Source organism: Artemia sp. Qi Xiang Cuo, chromosome 19 (genome assembly GCF_049724085.1).
Source record: "Artemia sp. Qi Xiang Cuo chromosome 19, ASM4972408v1, whole genome shotgun sequence".
NCBI classification, from domain to species: Eukaryota; Metazoa; Arthropoda; class Branchiopoda; order Anostraca; family Artemiidae; genus Artemia; species Artemia sp. Qi Xiang Cuo.
Window position 1 is genome coordinate 15,194,891 of NC_142812.1, and position 14,458 is coordinate 15,209,348.

General features: G+C 35.4%; 1 protein-coding gene across 1 annotated transcript in view; it reads right to left on the bottom strand.

Moving 5' to 3' along the window:
- The window catches only part of LOC148940541 (uncharacterized), a 36,078-nt gene extending 22,386 nt beyond the window's left edge, over window positions 1–13,692 (bottom strand). Inside the window, exon 1 of the mRNA XM_089105016.1 lies at window positions 13,502–13,692. The gene's annotated coding sequence lies outside the window, so the exon portion shown is untranslated. The remainder of the gene's footprint in view (window positions 1–13,501) is intronic.
- Between the last annotated feature and the right edge of the window lie 766 nt (window positions 13,693–14,458).

The following is a 14,458-nucleotide window of genomic DNA, read 5'->3' on the forward strand; positions in this document are numbered from 1 at the left end:
TCGAAAAATATGTTTTTTGAAGCTCGGAAAAATCAGAGAGCTCCAGAGTGTGAACTTGGAAAGTCTCTTATTTAAATTATCTTTAAACAAGGATATTATCTTATTTAAAAAATGGGAAAAAAGAAATATTATCTTGAAAAAAGATACAAATTGCCGAATTATCTAGGGTGTTTTCAGAAAGAGAACCGCTTCAGTAGAAACTGCACGTGACAAAAGAGGTGAAAGGAGCTGTTCTTCTGTACTGTATCTTTAGCCAGGGTTGTCAAATTCGGGGTAAAACAAAAAGACAAATTTTCTAATTTCACACTTTATTTTAAGAATATTCAATATAATCTCATATTACGAAAGTAATTCTCCGTCTGGGTATGTAAAACCTACCCATACGTATCTCGTCACAAGGTACCTTCCTAGTGACACGATATGTATAGAGTACCTTCCTACTCAAACTGTAATGACCTTCCTACAAACCTTAATTTTCCAGGAAGAAGTCAGTATGCCATATCCATTGCCTGCATTTATAGTGTCCACTTCAAGTTACTAATCAAACAGTTCGTGGTAACGAACTGTAAGTAAGGAGCGACCCGGCTCAATAGTAACCGAAACTCTAAAATACGAAATTTTGATACCAAAAGATACCTCAAAAGAATTAAATTTTTATACTGATTATAAATATATAAGTTTCATCAAGTTTAATCCTACCTATCAGAAGTTACGCGCCTGAGAAAATTTGGCTGATTTTCGAAAAAAGGGGAAAAGACCCCCTAAAAATTATAGAATCTTAATAAAAACAACACCATCATATTCAGCGTATCAGGGAACCCTACTATAGAAGTTTAAAGCTCCTATCTGCAAAAATGTGGAATTTTCAATTTTTTGCCAGAAGAAAGATTACGGATGCGTGTTGTTGTTTTTTTTTTTTTTTTTTTTTTTCTTTTCCCAGGGGTGATCGTATCGACCCAGTGGTCCTAGAATATCGTGGGAGGGCTCATTGGAACGGAAATTGAAAGTTCTAGTGCCCTTTTAAGTGAAAAAAAGTAACAGCGCCTTTTGGCGCTGTTACGCCAAAAGGCCGTCTCTGACACTTTCAAACTCCTGAAATAATTGCCAAAAACAATTTGCTGAGCTGCCTACCATGGGAGAATCAGGACGGTAATGTATGTGCAGACTTCGATCCTCCAGATCTACATTACCCTGTTGGTTCCAAAGGTGATTTTAAGGGGGCACTTGCCCAGGGCATAGAAATTCTAGGGGTGCTAAATTTCAAATAAACAATCTAACGGTTATAATCATTTAGCAATTTTTAGAGTTCAATTTTTATTAGAATAAAGTAGACAGCATAGTTAATAAATGAAAGTAATTTAAAAATTATTAATCAATTGAAAAAATAAATTATTAAATGATAAATAAATTTTATATAATTTCGTTAATAAATGAAAATTTTATTAAAATTTGGCTGGAAAATTTTAGGAAAACGGGAGAAGGGGTACTAATCAAAATTTTCCCGGGCGCAAGAGGGGTCAGAACTACCATTGGTTGATCCTCCGTTTAGAACAGCTTTAGCAAACAGTTTTTTCGCAATAATCTCAGAGGTACAGGAATTTCAGATAGGACCTTTAAACATAACACCGATGATGTATCAGAATCCAAGTCGTATCCCGGATTTTTTTCGGGGTTTATATTTTTTGTGGACGGATTACACAAAAATTAAAACGCATAAAAAATAATTTATATACATTTTGTTACGTTTTTACGAGTCGGAAAAAGATTATGGGTGGGAGGGTTCAGAACCTTTAACATCCCCCCCCCCCCCCCGGATACGGCCTTGAGCAGAACCCATTTATTTCTTTAAATTGATTTCAGCTATAAGTGTTAATTTTATTCTAGACAAATCGGAAAACCATAGAGCTTAGCAGGTGTGCCAATTCTCAAAATTCACAATCGGCTGATTCCCTGTTCCCTGAAGACAACTACTACTTCAGAGGAATGTTACGTAAAATGAAGATGTTTGATCCCAAAAGATTTTGGCTGTTTTATGCTCATTTTTTGCTTCACATTCGATCCTCCGGGTCTACAATAACCCGCTGGTCCTCTCTTTAGAACAACTCAGCAAGAAAAAATCGCAATTACTTCAGAGGTATAGAAATGTCTGATAGGACCTTTAGGCATAACAGAGGTGACGTGTCAGAACACATCCAATCCTTAAAATTTATTTCACCAGTAGGTGTCAATTTTATTCTAGATAAATCATAAAATGGATATTAGCAGGGGTTTAAATTCACGAAAATGTAGGGTAGACAAGGATTTTTTCTTCAATTTGATATTGAAGATACACAAAAGAATACATTTTTCAAAATATCGAGAGGGGGCAATTTGTTTTCTTTTGTTTCAATGAAAATACCAGAAGAAACCTATTTTTCAAAATCTAGGAAAGTAGTTGAGTTCGGTAAAAACAGCTTTCAAGAACGATTTATGATCCTGTACTATGCACCGAAAAGCTGCTTTGAAGCGTTTACCTTTACACTTTCCCTCTCAAAAAGGCACTGACCCTTCGGCTACGAAAATGGGACATAACGCGAAAAGCGTTATATGACATGTCAGTCAAAAACCAATCTGTATCGATTCTACTAAAATCGGGCATGCCCCAATCAATTTTTTTAATCAGAAATAATGTATCTCTTTTCATTTTTACGATATTCTCAATTCTAAAATTCACTTAAAACGCGTCATAACCGAATTTCGACCAGTTTTGCAGAGCAATAAGCGTTAAGTGCACGACTCTTCCATTGCCACGTAGATTATCACATAAGCCAGAAAGGGCTTGAGAAAGATATGAAAGCATATTTTCAAAAAGAATGTTTTGCTTCTCCTGAACAATTTGGAGAATTTCACTTCACGGCTTTCTTATTTCCAAAGCCGCATCAAGTGCAGTATTTGGCAGAAATTTGGGGCTACCAGACTGCACAAGGATTAGAATCTCTACAACTACAATACTACAGGCATGCATATGGGCTGCATAAAACAACTCACTCTCTAGTATTGAAAAGAGACCTAGGCATCAACAGTTTAAAAATACGAAGAAAGAAACAGATGATCAAGTTTTGGCTCAAAATCCTGAATTTACCCGAGGAAAGACTTATTTTTGCTCCTTATAAAGATCTTCTCACCCAAAAACGTAAAACCACTTGGACAGCACAGATTAGAAAAATACTACAGGAAACAGGCTTTTCAAACGCGTGGAATGGAGGACAGGGACCACTGGACCAAGAAAACTTCATAAAGGAATTCCAAGCAAGATTGCACGACCAGGAAATTCAACTTTGGAGGACAGCTTTAGATAAGTCGACTAGTTTTACTTTGTATAGAGATATAAAGCGGATTTATGGACAGGAGACATATTTGAAGCTGGGATTACCTAGTAAGTATATGAAAACGTGGATTCAGCTTCGAGGCAATTGTCTACCAATACAAGGAAAAGAAGTTTGGAAAAATAGAGAAGGTCCGGAAACGCAGCGTACTTGTCTGAAATGTGGTGAGATTGGTTTTGGGCTGGGTCATTTCCTCCTGTGATGCCGGCGGCTTTCTCACATAAGGGGAGAAATTTTGAATGAGGGTAATGATTGGCTACTTCGGAGGATTTTAAGTTCAGATTCACCACAGACAGTAGTAAGTGTGGTAAATTTTGCATTGAAAGGTATGAATGTTGATTAAGAGGATAGTGATTTTAGTATGTCTTCATTTTATTTATCCTTTTTCTTTTCTTTTTGTTTTGTATATGGCTGTAAAAAAGCTTTAATAATACATTATTATTATTATTATTTTCACCGGAAGGTTCTTCCTCTGCAATTGAAGAAGGAAATGGATTTTGGCCCCAATTTCAAATTTTTTTCATTTATATTAACACATAAAATGTTACTCAAATTCATGTTGCATGGACGCTTCACTTTTTATTCGCGTCACTTTGAGATGTTTGTCGAACAAATTTAATTGCACTCCTTTTATATTTGAGTTATTGATTAAATAGGTATGGTGTTAACTGTCCCAGTTTAAATAGTGTTTTGGGATGTATGCTAAGCAGAATTGCTGCCAAACCCAGATATTGTTGTTTGTTCAATTTCATATATCGTATGTTAATATATCTAAGAAGAACATATTTGGGAAAGGATAGAAATAGAATAAAGAGTGATTCTTACAGTTGTCCCATGTGTGAAAAGAAGAGGAAAATTTGCTGTATATTCTGATGTCTAGGATGACACACAAAGAGCACAACCGCAATTATGGGACACTTCTAAAAGTGGAAATTGGCACCATTGTCAAAAGGATAAATCACAAAAGTCACTGGCGATTTGGTTCAGCCCAAAACTGCTTTATAATTTTCTTTTTTGAGGTATTTTAAAACATAGGAGCCGGTAAAGACTGCAGGATTGTGTCACCAGTAAGATTACCAGCTTAAATTCAACTAGCCTTAATGACCGGTCGATATTTTCCGGATTTATCTTAGGGCTATTTCCTGCAGATTAGATTTTAACCTAAAATATTCCTCGAAAGCTAAAAACGGCTGATTAATTATTGCTTACAGAAAAATTTTGGCTTTACATCAATGATATTCCAGGTTAATTATGTCAGTTATTCAGTTTTCTCAAAAAATTTCTGCCTTTCGATGAAGTCACTAGACGCTGAACTGCCAGTGGCGCAAATTGTTTTTTTTTTATCCCAATCTTCACATTTTAGATCACCAAAGATCCAAGGGATAGCAATACCAGCTATTTAAGGGTGAAACTAGGAACGTGTGAAGGTTCTTTTTTTTTGGGGGGGGGGAGGGGGAAAGGGGGCCCAGTAATAAAAATTGATAAGTTAATAATAAATATCCAAAAGTTTGGGAAAATTTACGATTTCTGGGAGGAAGCCCCAGGGGTTGCCTCCTTTGTGCTTACTTGGGTGAAACTCCTATATGGGTGTCGTAAACTGTACGTCCTTAGAGCTCAGGTTTCTTACCACTAGCCAAGATTCACAGATCAGGGAATCAACCAAAATTGCCAATCTATGAAAATGCATAGGAGAAGGCCAAGGATTTTTTCATTTCTTTTCATAAGAATACAAAAAAGTACCTTTCTAAATTCAGCGGGATTTTCGCTTAAAGAAAAACAAATGCTAAAACAAAGGTTTTTTTTCAAAATCTAGGCAGGTACCCCACTTCCACTTCTCGTTGGTGCCCCTATATTAAACATAGGGGTACTTACGCTATGTTAAACATAACAAACCCCTATGTTAAACTATGTTAAACATGCTAAGAGAAAAAAATTAATCATAGTGATTAAGGTCTGAAAAGTGACAAAACAAGCAATATCGAAATTCCGAAAACTGTTTGGAATGGCAGCTAAATTATAATTTTAACGTTTTTTTGGCTGGTTAAGTTATTTTTTTTTTCAAGATTCTAGGGATTTTTTTACCGTGTAGCAACCCTGCTTGATAAATAACAATGATGATTTTCAAATAAAATTTTCAGCTCGTTCAAAAAGTGATCTTTATGTTGGATTAATAAAAACACATTCCTCAACTAAAATTTTAAAAAAGTTAGATCAAGAGTATCAAGATTTAAAAAAGATGCTTAAGTTTCAGATGATATTTAAGTTTTCCTAGGATGAGCTAAAAACTAGTCTAAAATTCTTATTAATTTATTCTGAGCAATACGCGGCCCTCGTAGATTTGAAGTACAAGTCAATATCCAAGCATTCGGGTAATGCCTAAGATAACAATCAATTAATGCAAAATATGAAGTTTTCATGTTTGTAATTGAAATGAAAACTTTAATCAATGAAGACAACCAAGATTCCTGGATACTATTCCTCTAAGTTTACTAATATCTGGTTTAAATGACGGTTGAATCCATGTACACATCTAAATAAATAGAAACGTCTACTCTTTTTTACGGGTGGAGTCTCAATATTAATTATTTGAAATAACACAGGGTTCACTGACTTTGAACTTACCATTAAACCATAAATTCTTACTTCTCTAGACTAGGGATTAGCGCTAGACTAAGAACTTACATTCAGAGCAACAGTTTCCAGGACAGTCGTAATCCTTATTCGCTTCCTGCCTTCTAACTAATTGTTGTATCCTCAACAAACAATGTTGGCAATCCACTTGAAGGCAAGCAATTTGGGATATCATTTATATAAATAAAATTATCACCCCAAGTATACAACCCTGAAGAACCCCTAAATTTTCAGGCAGAAAAATACGAGGTACTTCATCATCAACTTGGACTTTAAACTTCAGTGTGATAAATACGATCTTATTAAATTAAGAGCCATTCCACGATGTTTTCCAGCTTATCAAAAAGCATTGCATCATTAACTGTATCAAACGATTTTTCAATGTCAAAGAAAATAGTTGCTGTCAAATGACTGTTATCAGTAATCTATGACAAAAATGATGTAAGGTAGCTACTGCATACTCCGTTGAACTACCACTCAAAAATCATATTGATTGGGAGAAAAAAATTATGCCTCTTCAAAAATAAATTAAATATACTTTTTATTATCTCTTAGAAAACTTCAAAAACTAGTGATTAAATCATAATAGGTCTACAATTGTTTGAATTATATTACCACCATTTTTAAAAATAGAGAAATTATTTGAGACTTTAAGGCAATCTGGGTAAACCCCGTGTCTTAAGCAATAGTTGAAAATATGCAAAAGTGGCTGAAATAGAACACCAGCAAAATTTTCAAACAAAGGCGTAGATATTCCATCGCATGCAGTTGAAAAACCACTTTTGGAAGTGAGAACACTTTTCCAGCGTTGCCAACACTTTGAGATAAATTGTACCGGTTTTCTGACCAAACTGTAGTAGAATATACTTTATAGAACAATTACATTATTTTATATTAGTTTGCATGTCACAGACAAAATACTAGAGTAAACTGAAAGGCAAGCTACCATTTTTTTTAAAATAATGTCTTCATCCTCATAAATCAATTTTGACCGTGTTTCTCGTGTGATAATTAGTTTGAAACTCACAGAAATTTTCTTTTGTGTCATGTCGACGACAATGCTTTTTTAGTTCTTTTTTTTTGCTGAAATTCCTAAGAGGTGGCTTCAGGATGTACTCAAATGTATCACCAATTTTGGATTGTACCATGAAATGTCCATATATACCGTATTGTACCAGCAGAACCTTTCCTAGGGTTGGTGTTTCCCGGGAAAAAATAATTACAGTGCCCCCTTCCCGAATCAAGTATAAGCAATAAAAGCCGAATCAAACTGAAAAATATGATCGAAGTGGAAAATTCCATATCCGTGCCTCCTCCCCCAGCTGCGTCACCAGGGGCAGCTGACCCGGTCCCTTATAGGAACGGTTCTGTGTATCAGGACTTTAAGTTGTACCGAAAACGGCACAATTGTACTGCGTTGGCAATGCTGGAGGCTTTGGTATTCAAATAGGTTGCAACGGGATGGAATATTGTTTATTTTAACTTTATTAATTTTTTTTCATGTTCCCTAGGGTGAATCGCATTCACGGAACTGATTTTGACAATAATTTGATTTTACTTGTTTGAGAAGAAAAATTAAAAAGGTTTAATAATCTTTAAATTTTTCTATATTAGCTTCATTTAGGTCCAGCATCCTTAGCTTATACAGTCCGTTTATTAGAGCAATGTCGTCATACAGCCACGTACGCAGGAAAGGTTCCACTCAAAAATCTTAATTTTTTCTAAATTTCTTGACACTGTTTGAAATTATCAATCTTTTTTTTTTACTATTGCCTCCTCCCACTAGAAAAATTGCAGCGTACGAACCTGTTGTCGGGTAGAATGAATTTGAGTCTCTTAACGTTCAAGCCATGTACGTGACTCTAAAATGTTCGGAAAGTTTTTGAAAAGTTCTGGAACTTGATACGTCTTGGTAGCTCCAGTTGCCTTTTTAAATAGCCTTGCATTTCGCGAGCAATGGCCTCCATAACACCTAAACAAATCCCCTTTCCCCTAGTCAATTTTCCTCCTAGAACCCCACCCCCTCGATCAGCTTCAACAAACATCCCCAGCTTACACCAATCACATTTTACAAAGGAACTACTCAGAATAAAATCAAAGTAAATTAAACCAAATCTTACAGAACATACCGAAGAACTTTCCTCCCGTATATAGTTGATATGTTAAATAAGTGAATCCCCTGCCCCACTCTCATTTTGTCTTCCAGTTGTTTAATTTTTATTTCACAAATTTTTAGCTTTATTTTTGTAGAATGTCTGATGTTGTAGTCAGAACATTGAGAATGTCAATGTTCTGACTAACCCTATAATACTGGCTTGTTCTTTCTTTTTTGTTTCTGATTAGCCCCAGTGGCAGATCCAGAGGGGGGCGAGACCCCCCCCCCTAACATAGTCTAAAGTAGAGTAATTAACTTAATTACACAAGTTAGCGTTAATTAAACTTGCTCCTAACGCAAGTTTATCGGATCAAAATATTTTTCCGCCGGCCCCCCCCCTCCGCCCCCTAAAAAAATCCTGGATCCGCCACTGATTAGCCCTATAATACTGGCTTGTTCTGTTTTCAGTTTTTTTTTTTTTTTTTTTTTTTATTGGGTTTATTGACACGAAAATGCAAAATCGGCCCATCTGAGCTTGTGATGGGAATTACTCAAAAACAAATCTTATCTCACCTTTCTATACACGCCCCTGCCCTCGCCCAGAGGGGGGATAGAGGGGTTTGAATCCCTTCCGAAATGTTTGTTTGACTCGTAAAAGTGTTAGAAGGGGAACGCTTGCAGAAAAACTGCAATTAATCATATGACGCAACCATTTAAGACCTGCTTCTGTCAGACTAAACCAACGAGTGAAGATTATGAGTTATGTTAAGCATGGTTCAGCACCTCTTAAATAGAATTGACGTAACTAAGTGCGTCTACCTGCAATCATGCGCATCGATGTTTCATAATGAAAGGTTCTCATTTTTATGTAATTACGCAGGCGACGTAGAACAGTGTATCCTTTCTTCGTTTTCTAATGCTCAAACGATACAAGAACAGATAAACGTTTCCTTAATTTTATGTTAATCCACAAAAAAAGGCAATCTCAAATCTAAAAGAAATTAATTAAGATTTTATATTCATTTCTAATTTTTATAATAAATTTAAAGTTTAAATTAAACGTTTATGATTTTAAATTAGAATCTTAATAAGAATTAATTTAATCTAGATATCAATTAAAAAACTATTAAGAAGTAATTTCATGTCAATTAATTTTATATTTCAATTTTAAGACATTAGCTTCGCTTCACTAGAATGCAAAACAGAACTAGGTCAACCCTATTGTAAAATTGTGGATGATAGGCTGTTGCTATCTTGGAAAGTAGTAGAGCATTTGAAAAACAAAAACATTCAGGAATAGACCCAGAGCCTAAACCATATCTTTTTTTGAGGGAGGAGGGAGTTCTGAAACAACTACCTCAGCCATTTCTTCTCAAAAACACCTTGAGCTTTGGCGAACTGAGACAATCTTTGTAGTATAAAAGCGAAATTTCCATAAATATATCTGAAGTACAAATAAGGCCCTACGAAAGGGCGTAAATAGATAAGACCGCAAGTAAATCTAAAGCACAAATAAGGCCTAACGAACGTTTTTTGAGCTTCGCACCTTTGCTAAGTCCTTATTGATAAGGTTTAAAAGAATAGGGGAAACGTTTCTTAAATTTGAAAAAAAAATATGGCTTCATCTAAATCAAATCATGGATTTTTTTCAAAATTTAGAGTCAAAGAAAAGTAGGCAAAACAAAATGAAACAAAGATTAAAGAACAAGGCTGTACCCAGGATTTTTTTTTCGGAGGGGGATTTACACAAATTATTGTTTTTTTTTTTGGGGGGGGGGGTACACCAAAAAAACTAAAAAAACGCATACAAAATTCGTTAATGTCCATTTTTGTTACGTTTTTACGAGTCAGACAAACATTTCGGGGGGGAGTGTTAATCCCCCTAACCCCCCCCTAGATACGGCCTTATTAAAGGACAAATTTTTCGAAGTACCTTTTATACAATTTTCGAAGCCTTAGAGAAGGAAAGGGTAAAAAATATTCTTCGGTTAATCTTTATAGGTGTAATACAGTTTATATCTATGAGCTGGAACCGAACCAGTTTCTGGCTTCACCCATCCAATTGGATACACAATGGGGAACAGTGAAGTCAACTGGGAGGGAGAGGGATGTGCTCCCGCCTGGATTCCCTCCTAGGTTTTGAAAAATATTCGGTACTGGTGCATTATACGGACACTTCTAAAAAGTCAAATTTGGTTAATGCCAATGAAATAAAATACAATAGGATGAATATATAACAGTTTAGAAACAAATTTGGGCTATATATTTGCACATTAGGAGGGTGGGGGTAAATCACCATATATTAAATACCTAACCTAGGTACCTTTCCCCCTCCCCCTAAACTCAAAAAAAATAACAGTTTAAATATCGTAAACGCAATGAAAACTACTATTTGCATTTCATTTCTGAATAGCGGTCTCTTGAAAATAACAAGTCTAGTGGGTTTCGTCTCTCATTAGTATATAAAAGTGTACGTTTAACGCACCAGTACCAAATATTCTTTATCAGGCAGTTTCATTAAAAAGTGTTTTTTTTTGTAATTTATTGAAAAATTGAGAAAAAATTGCTCCCTAAATTTTGAAAAGATATATTTTGTTCCCGCCTACCACATTTTCATGAACTGACAACACTGGAGGGGAGCATGGGGTGGGGTCGATTCATTCAACGTCCCAGAGTCTCAATATTAGCATGGTTTCCTCTGTAATATGATTAAATTTTCCCCTTTTCGAATCTACTCTCCCCTCTCCCGAGAAAAATAATGTGTAGATTCCTCCCAAAAGTAATTCTGTCGAGGCATCTGCAAGCAGATGGAAAATACTTTTCCAAATCCATGACCTCGAGTAGAGAAAACTCAGTTCATAGGATGGATGTTTATAAAATAATAACCAGAACTAGAGATAAGAGACCATGTTTTGATTGTTTCACCTGGATTCTGTCACCGTTTGAAGACTAGCATTGTATGAACATTATCTAATTACTTTCTGTATTAATTAGTTCTTGCCTTAATTTCAAAAACTAATACCTAGAATCACTCGTGTTATCAAGGCTACATCCAGGTTTGGGGGGGGGGGTGAAAAATTTTTAAAGCGCATCAAAATTTGTTAATAAACATTTTTGTTACGTTTTTACGCCTCGGACAAAAATTCAGGGGGAGAGGAGTTGAAACCCTTTATTCTCAGCAGAACTGAGCTGTGGACTTTCGGTCTAACATTGCATCACATACCAATTGCTTGAGTCGAAATTCCTTTTTTTCAGACAAAGTTTTAGTTTAAGATTAAAAGTTCAATTTTGAAGCTAAAGAAATCCTGTTAAAAATAAAAAAAATAGTCGCGAAATCCTTTTCGTACTGGAAAGGTCGATTTCGGACAATTTTAAGAAAGCAAGTTAATCAATCTAGGTCATGCAATCGCTTTGCGCTCAGGTCAGATTCATCGGCTGTTTCTTAAAAGAAATGTCTCCGTATACTAAATTTGGAAAAATGTGACTGAGATGATTTCAAATTCCTTATTGTTTTTTGAATATTTGGAGATGATGGGGCAAAACTTTTATGCAATTTTAGGCCCTGCGGTAGCTGGGATCAAACCCTTGCCACGCGTTAGGAAGCAGAGATCATTCCGCTGTGCCAATCCCGTATTTAACTATTGGGTAAAGCTACTTGTGCGTCAATTTTTTTTTGTTTCACAGTTATTTTTTTTTTCTTGAAATATAACCTGAGGCTTATGTGTTACAATTCGACAACATGTGAAAAAAAAATTGCAGCTCCTGCGCTATTCCGCGAATTCAACACCAGGCACTTATAGCACGGTATATTTTGGATCATTTCATCAGTCTGCAGAAGGAACGTCATTTGAGGGCAAAGGGCACCATGCCCCATGAGATTATAAAGTATTCAGAATATGCAGCTCTTCGTCCACTCACAAGAAAGTCAAAATGATGACTTTTCGCTAAAACAGGAAACGATTGAGAAACATGTTATTTTTATTAAGTTTGTTCCTGCGTTCTAATAATAAAGAAGATTTTTTAGTTAAAAAAAAAGTGGGTGCCTCCATATTCTCGTCAATTTTTTTTTAGGCGGGAGGGAAGATCATGATGCTAAAATGTTTGATTAAACATTAGTAACATCAAAATCCAGCGAATGAATCTTCGCTATAGCCTAATTTTTTTGAATTGTAAGGAGATGACTTCCAAGTTTGGTGGACCGTGTTTTCTCCATACTTTGCAATGACAAGAGAAAGAAAATCCTAAAACAAGAACCCAAAAACGTATGTGGATCTTCTTGGGGAAGAGGCAGTCGCCAATATAATTTTTCCCTCTATACTCTGACTAGAAGAAATGTGATTGAGATAATATCACAAGGTTTTATATGAGAATTTCACAGACAGCCGAGGCCAGAGACATCCCAAAAATTCTCTTTGAGGGGTGGGGAACTGCTCCACAGTATACAACCCTTGTAGAGCCGAACGATGGTTCTAAAGCATCTGTAGTTATTACCCCCCGCCGAAATGTTTGTCCGACTCTTAAAGATGCAACAAAAATGTATATAAACAATTTTTTGATGTGTTTTTCAAAGTTTTTTTTTTTATAACCCCCCCCCCCCCCAAAAGGAAAAATTATTCCCTCCAATTGGAAATTCTGAATACATCCCTGCAGCCAGCAGTTTCAGCAGGGGGGAAGGGCAAATAAAATTCACGAAGGAAACGATCAGTAAATTCGCAAAGAGCTTCATCTAGTGGCGTCCTTTTCTTCTACCTAGCTAAGTAATGGGAAAAAAAACTCAAAATTTTACCGATTTGTTTTATTTAAAAAAAATAGCGTTAGAGAAAAAGAAGCAAAACATTATTTCGCAAAGTTTTCCAAATAGAAAAAAAGCGATATCATTAATGTCGTCACATCTCCGGGAGGAACATCCCATAAAATTCTGGAAACTACTATAAAACATTGTAAAACATTTATTAATTTTAATCCTTAAGGTGTACCAATAAACTCTAACCCCTACCCCCTAATGGGCAAATATATACCCCGAGTTGTATATTCGGACGCAGTGAAATTTTGATACGCTGAATTTACCGCTTTATCCCATGTTTGCCGTTTAAGCAGTTTGAAGAAAAGAGTCCCGTGGAAATCTGAAAACTTTTCATTTTGAAGAAAAGGACTCCAGAAAAAAATAATATAAAATTCTTAAAACTACTATAAAAAAACCCTAAAATACTAATGTCCTTCCTTGAGGCGTACCGCAAAACTTTTTGCTCACCAAAAATTTGAGTATTTATTTAACCATTAGAGGGTGGGGGTAAACTTATTGATACACCTTACGGAATGATATATATAATTTTTTTAAGTAGTTTACAGAATTTTATAGATTTTCCTTCTAGAGAGTGCGAATACAGCACTAATTTAAAAAAAATCTCACCTTAGAACATCAACTTCACTCTAGACTTAAGTTTTTTTCTGTAAAGGGCTAAACTGAGGTCATAAATGACTCCAACCAATCCGATCCGACCACTTATATCCACGCGGCCTCGACTTCACGATTCGATTCCAGTATATCTTTCTTTGAATGCAATTACTTCTTGAAAACATCGAATCTCTTATCTCTAGGAGTTCTTTCGGAAAACTTCGGGCACAAAGGCTTTTCGTCGAGTCAAAGAATAAAAATCGCACATGCGCAAACGAATGCGTCAGTAACATGGATTGGGAACCATCCAAAAAGAGCGGTTGTCTTTTTAATTAAGTAAACTTTAAATTATTTTTTACAGTTAGCTGATGTAATCGTGTCTTTGATATTCAACAGTATTATATATGTTTCATACATTTCATAATAACGAATTAGCATAACGGCCCTCAAGCACTTCAATGATTTAGCACTTACTGGTATTGCTATTTTTTTTTCTTTGTCCTATTATAAGAGGATAAATTCCCATTATAATATTTTAGCTATTATCTCACTATTTTCATTTCCTTATAATACAATTGTGCACTCTATTTATATGCTAATAGATTTGGAAGGTATCTTTGAATCAAGGCCGTACCCAGGATCTTTTAGGGGGGGGGATAATCAAAGAGTTTTTTTCGGGGGGGGGGGCTGCACAAAAAATACTCAAAAGATACATAAAACATTGGTTTATATCCATTTTTGTTACGTTTTTACGAGTCAGACAAGCATTTCGGAGAGGTTTCAAACCCCTTAACCCCCCCCCCTGGGTACGGCCTTGCTTTGAATATCATAAATATTGAACAGTTTGGGGAAAGAACTGTAAGGAAGGGGCGACTCGGCTAAGTAGTAACCAAAACTCTAAAAAATGTAATTTTAATTCCAAGAGAAACATAAAAAGAATTGAATTTTTATGCTAATTCCAAATATATGAAG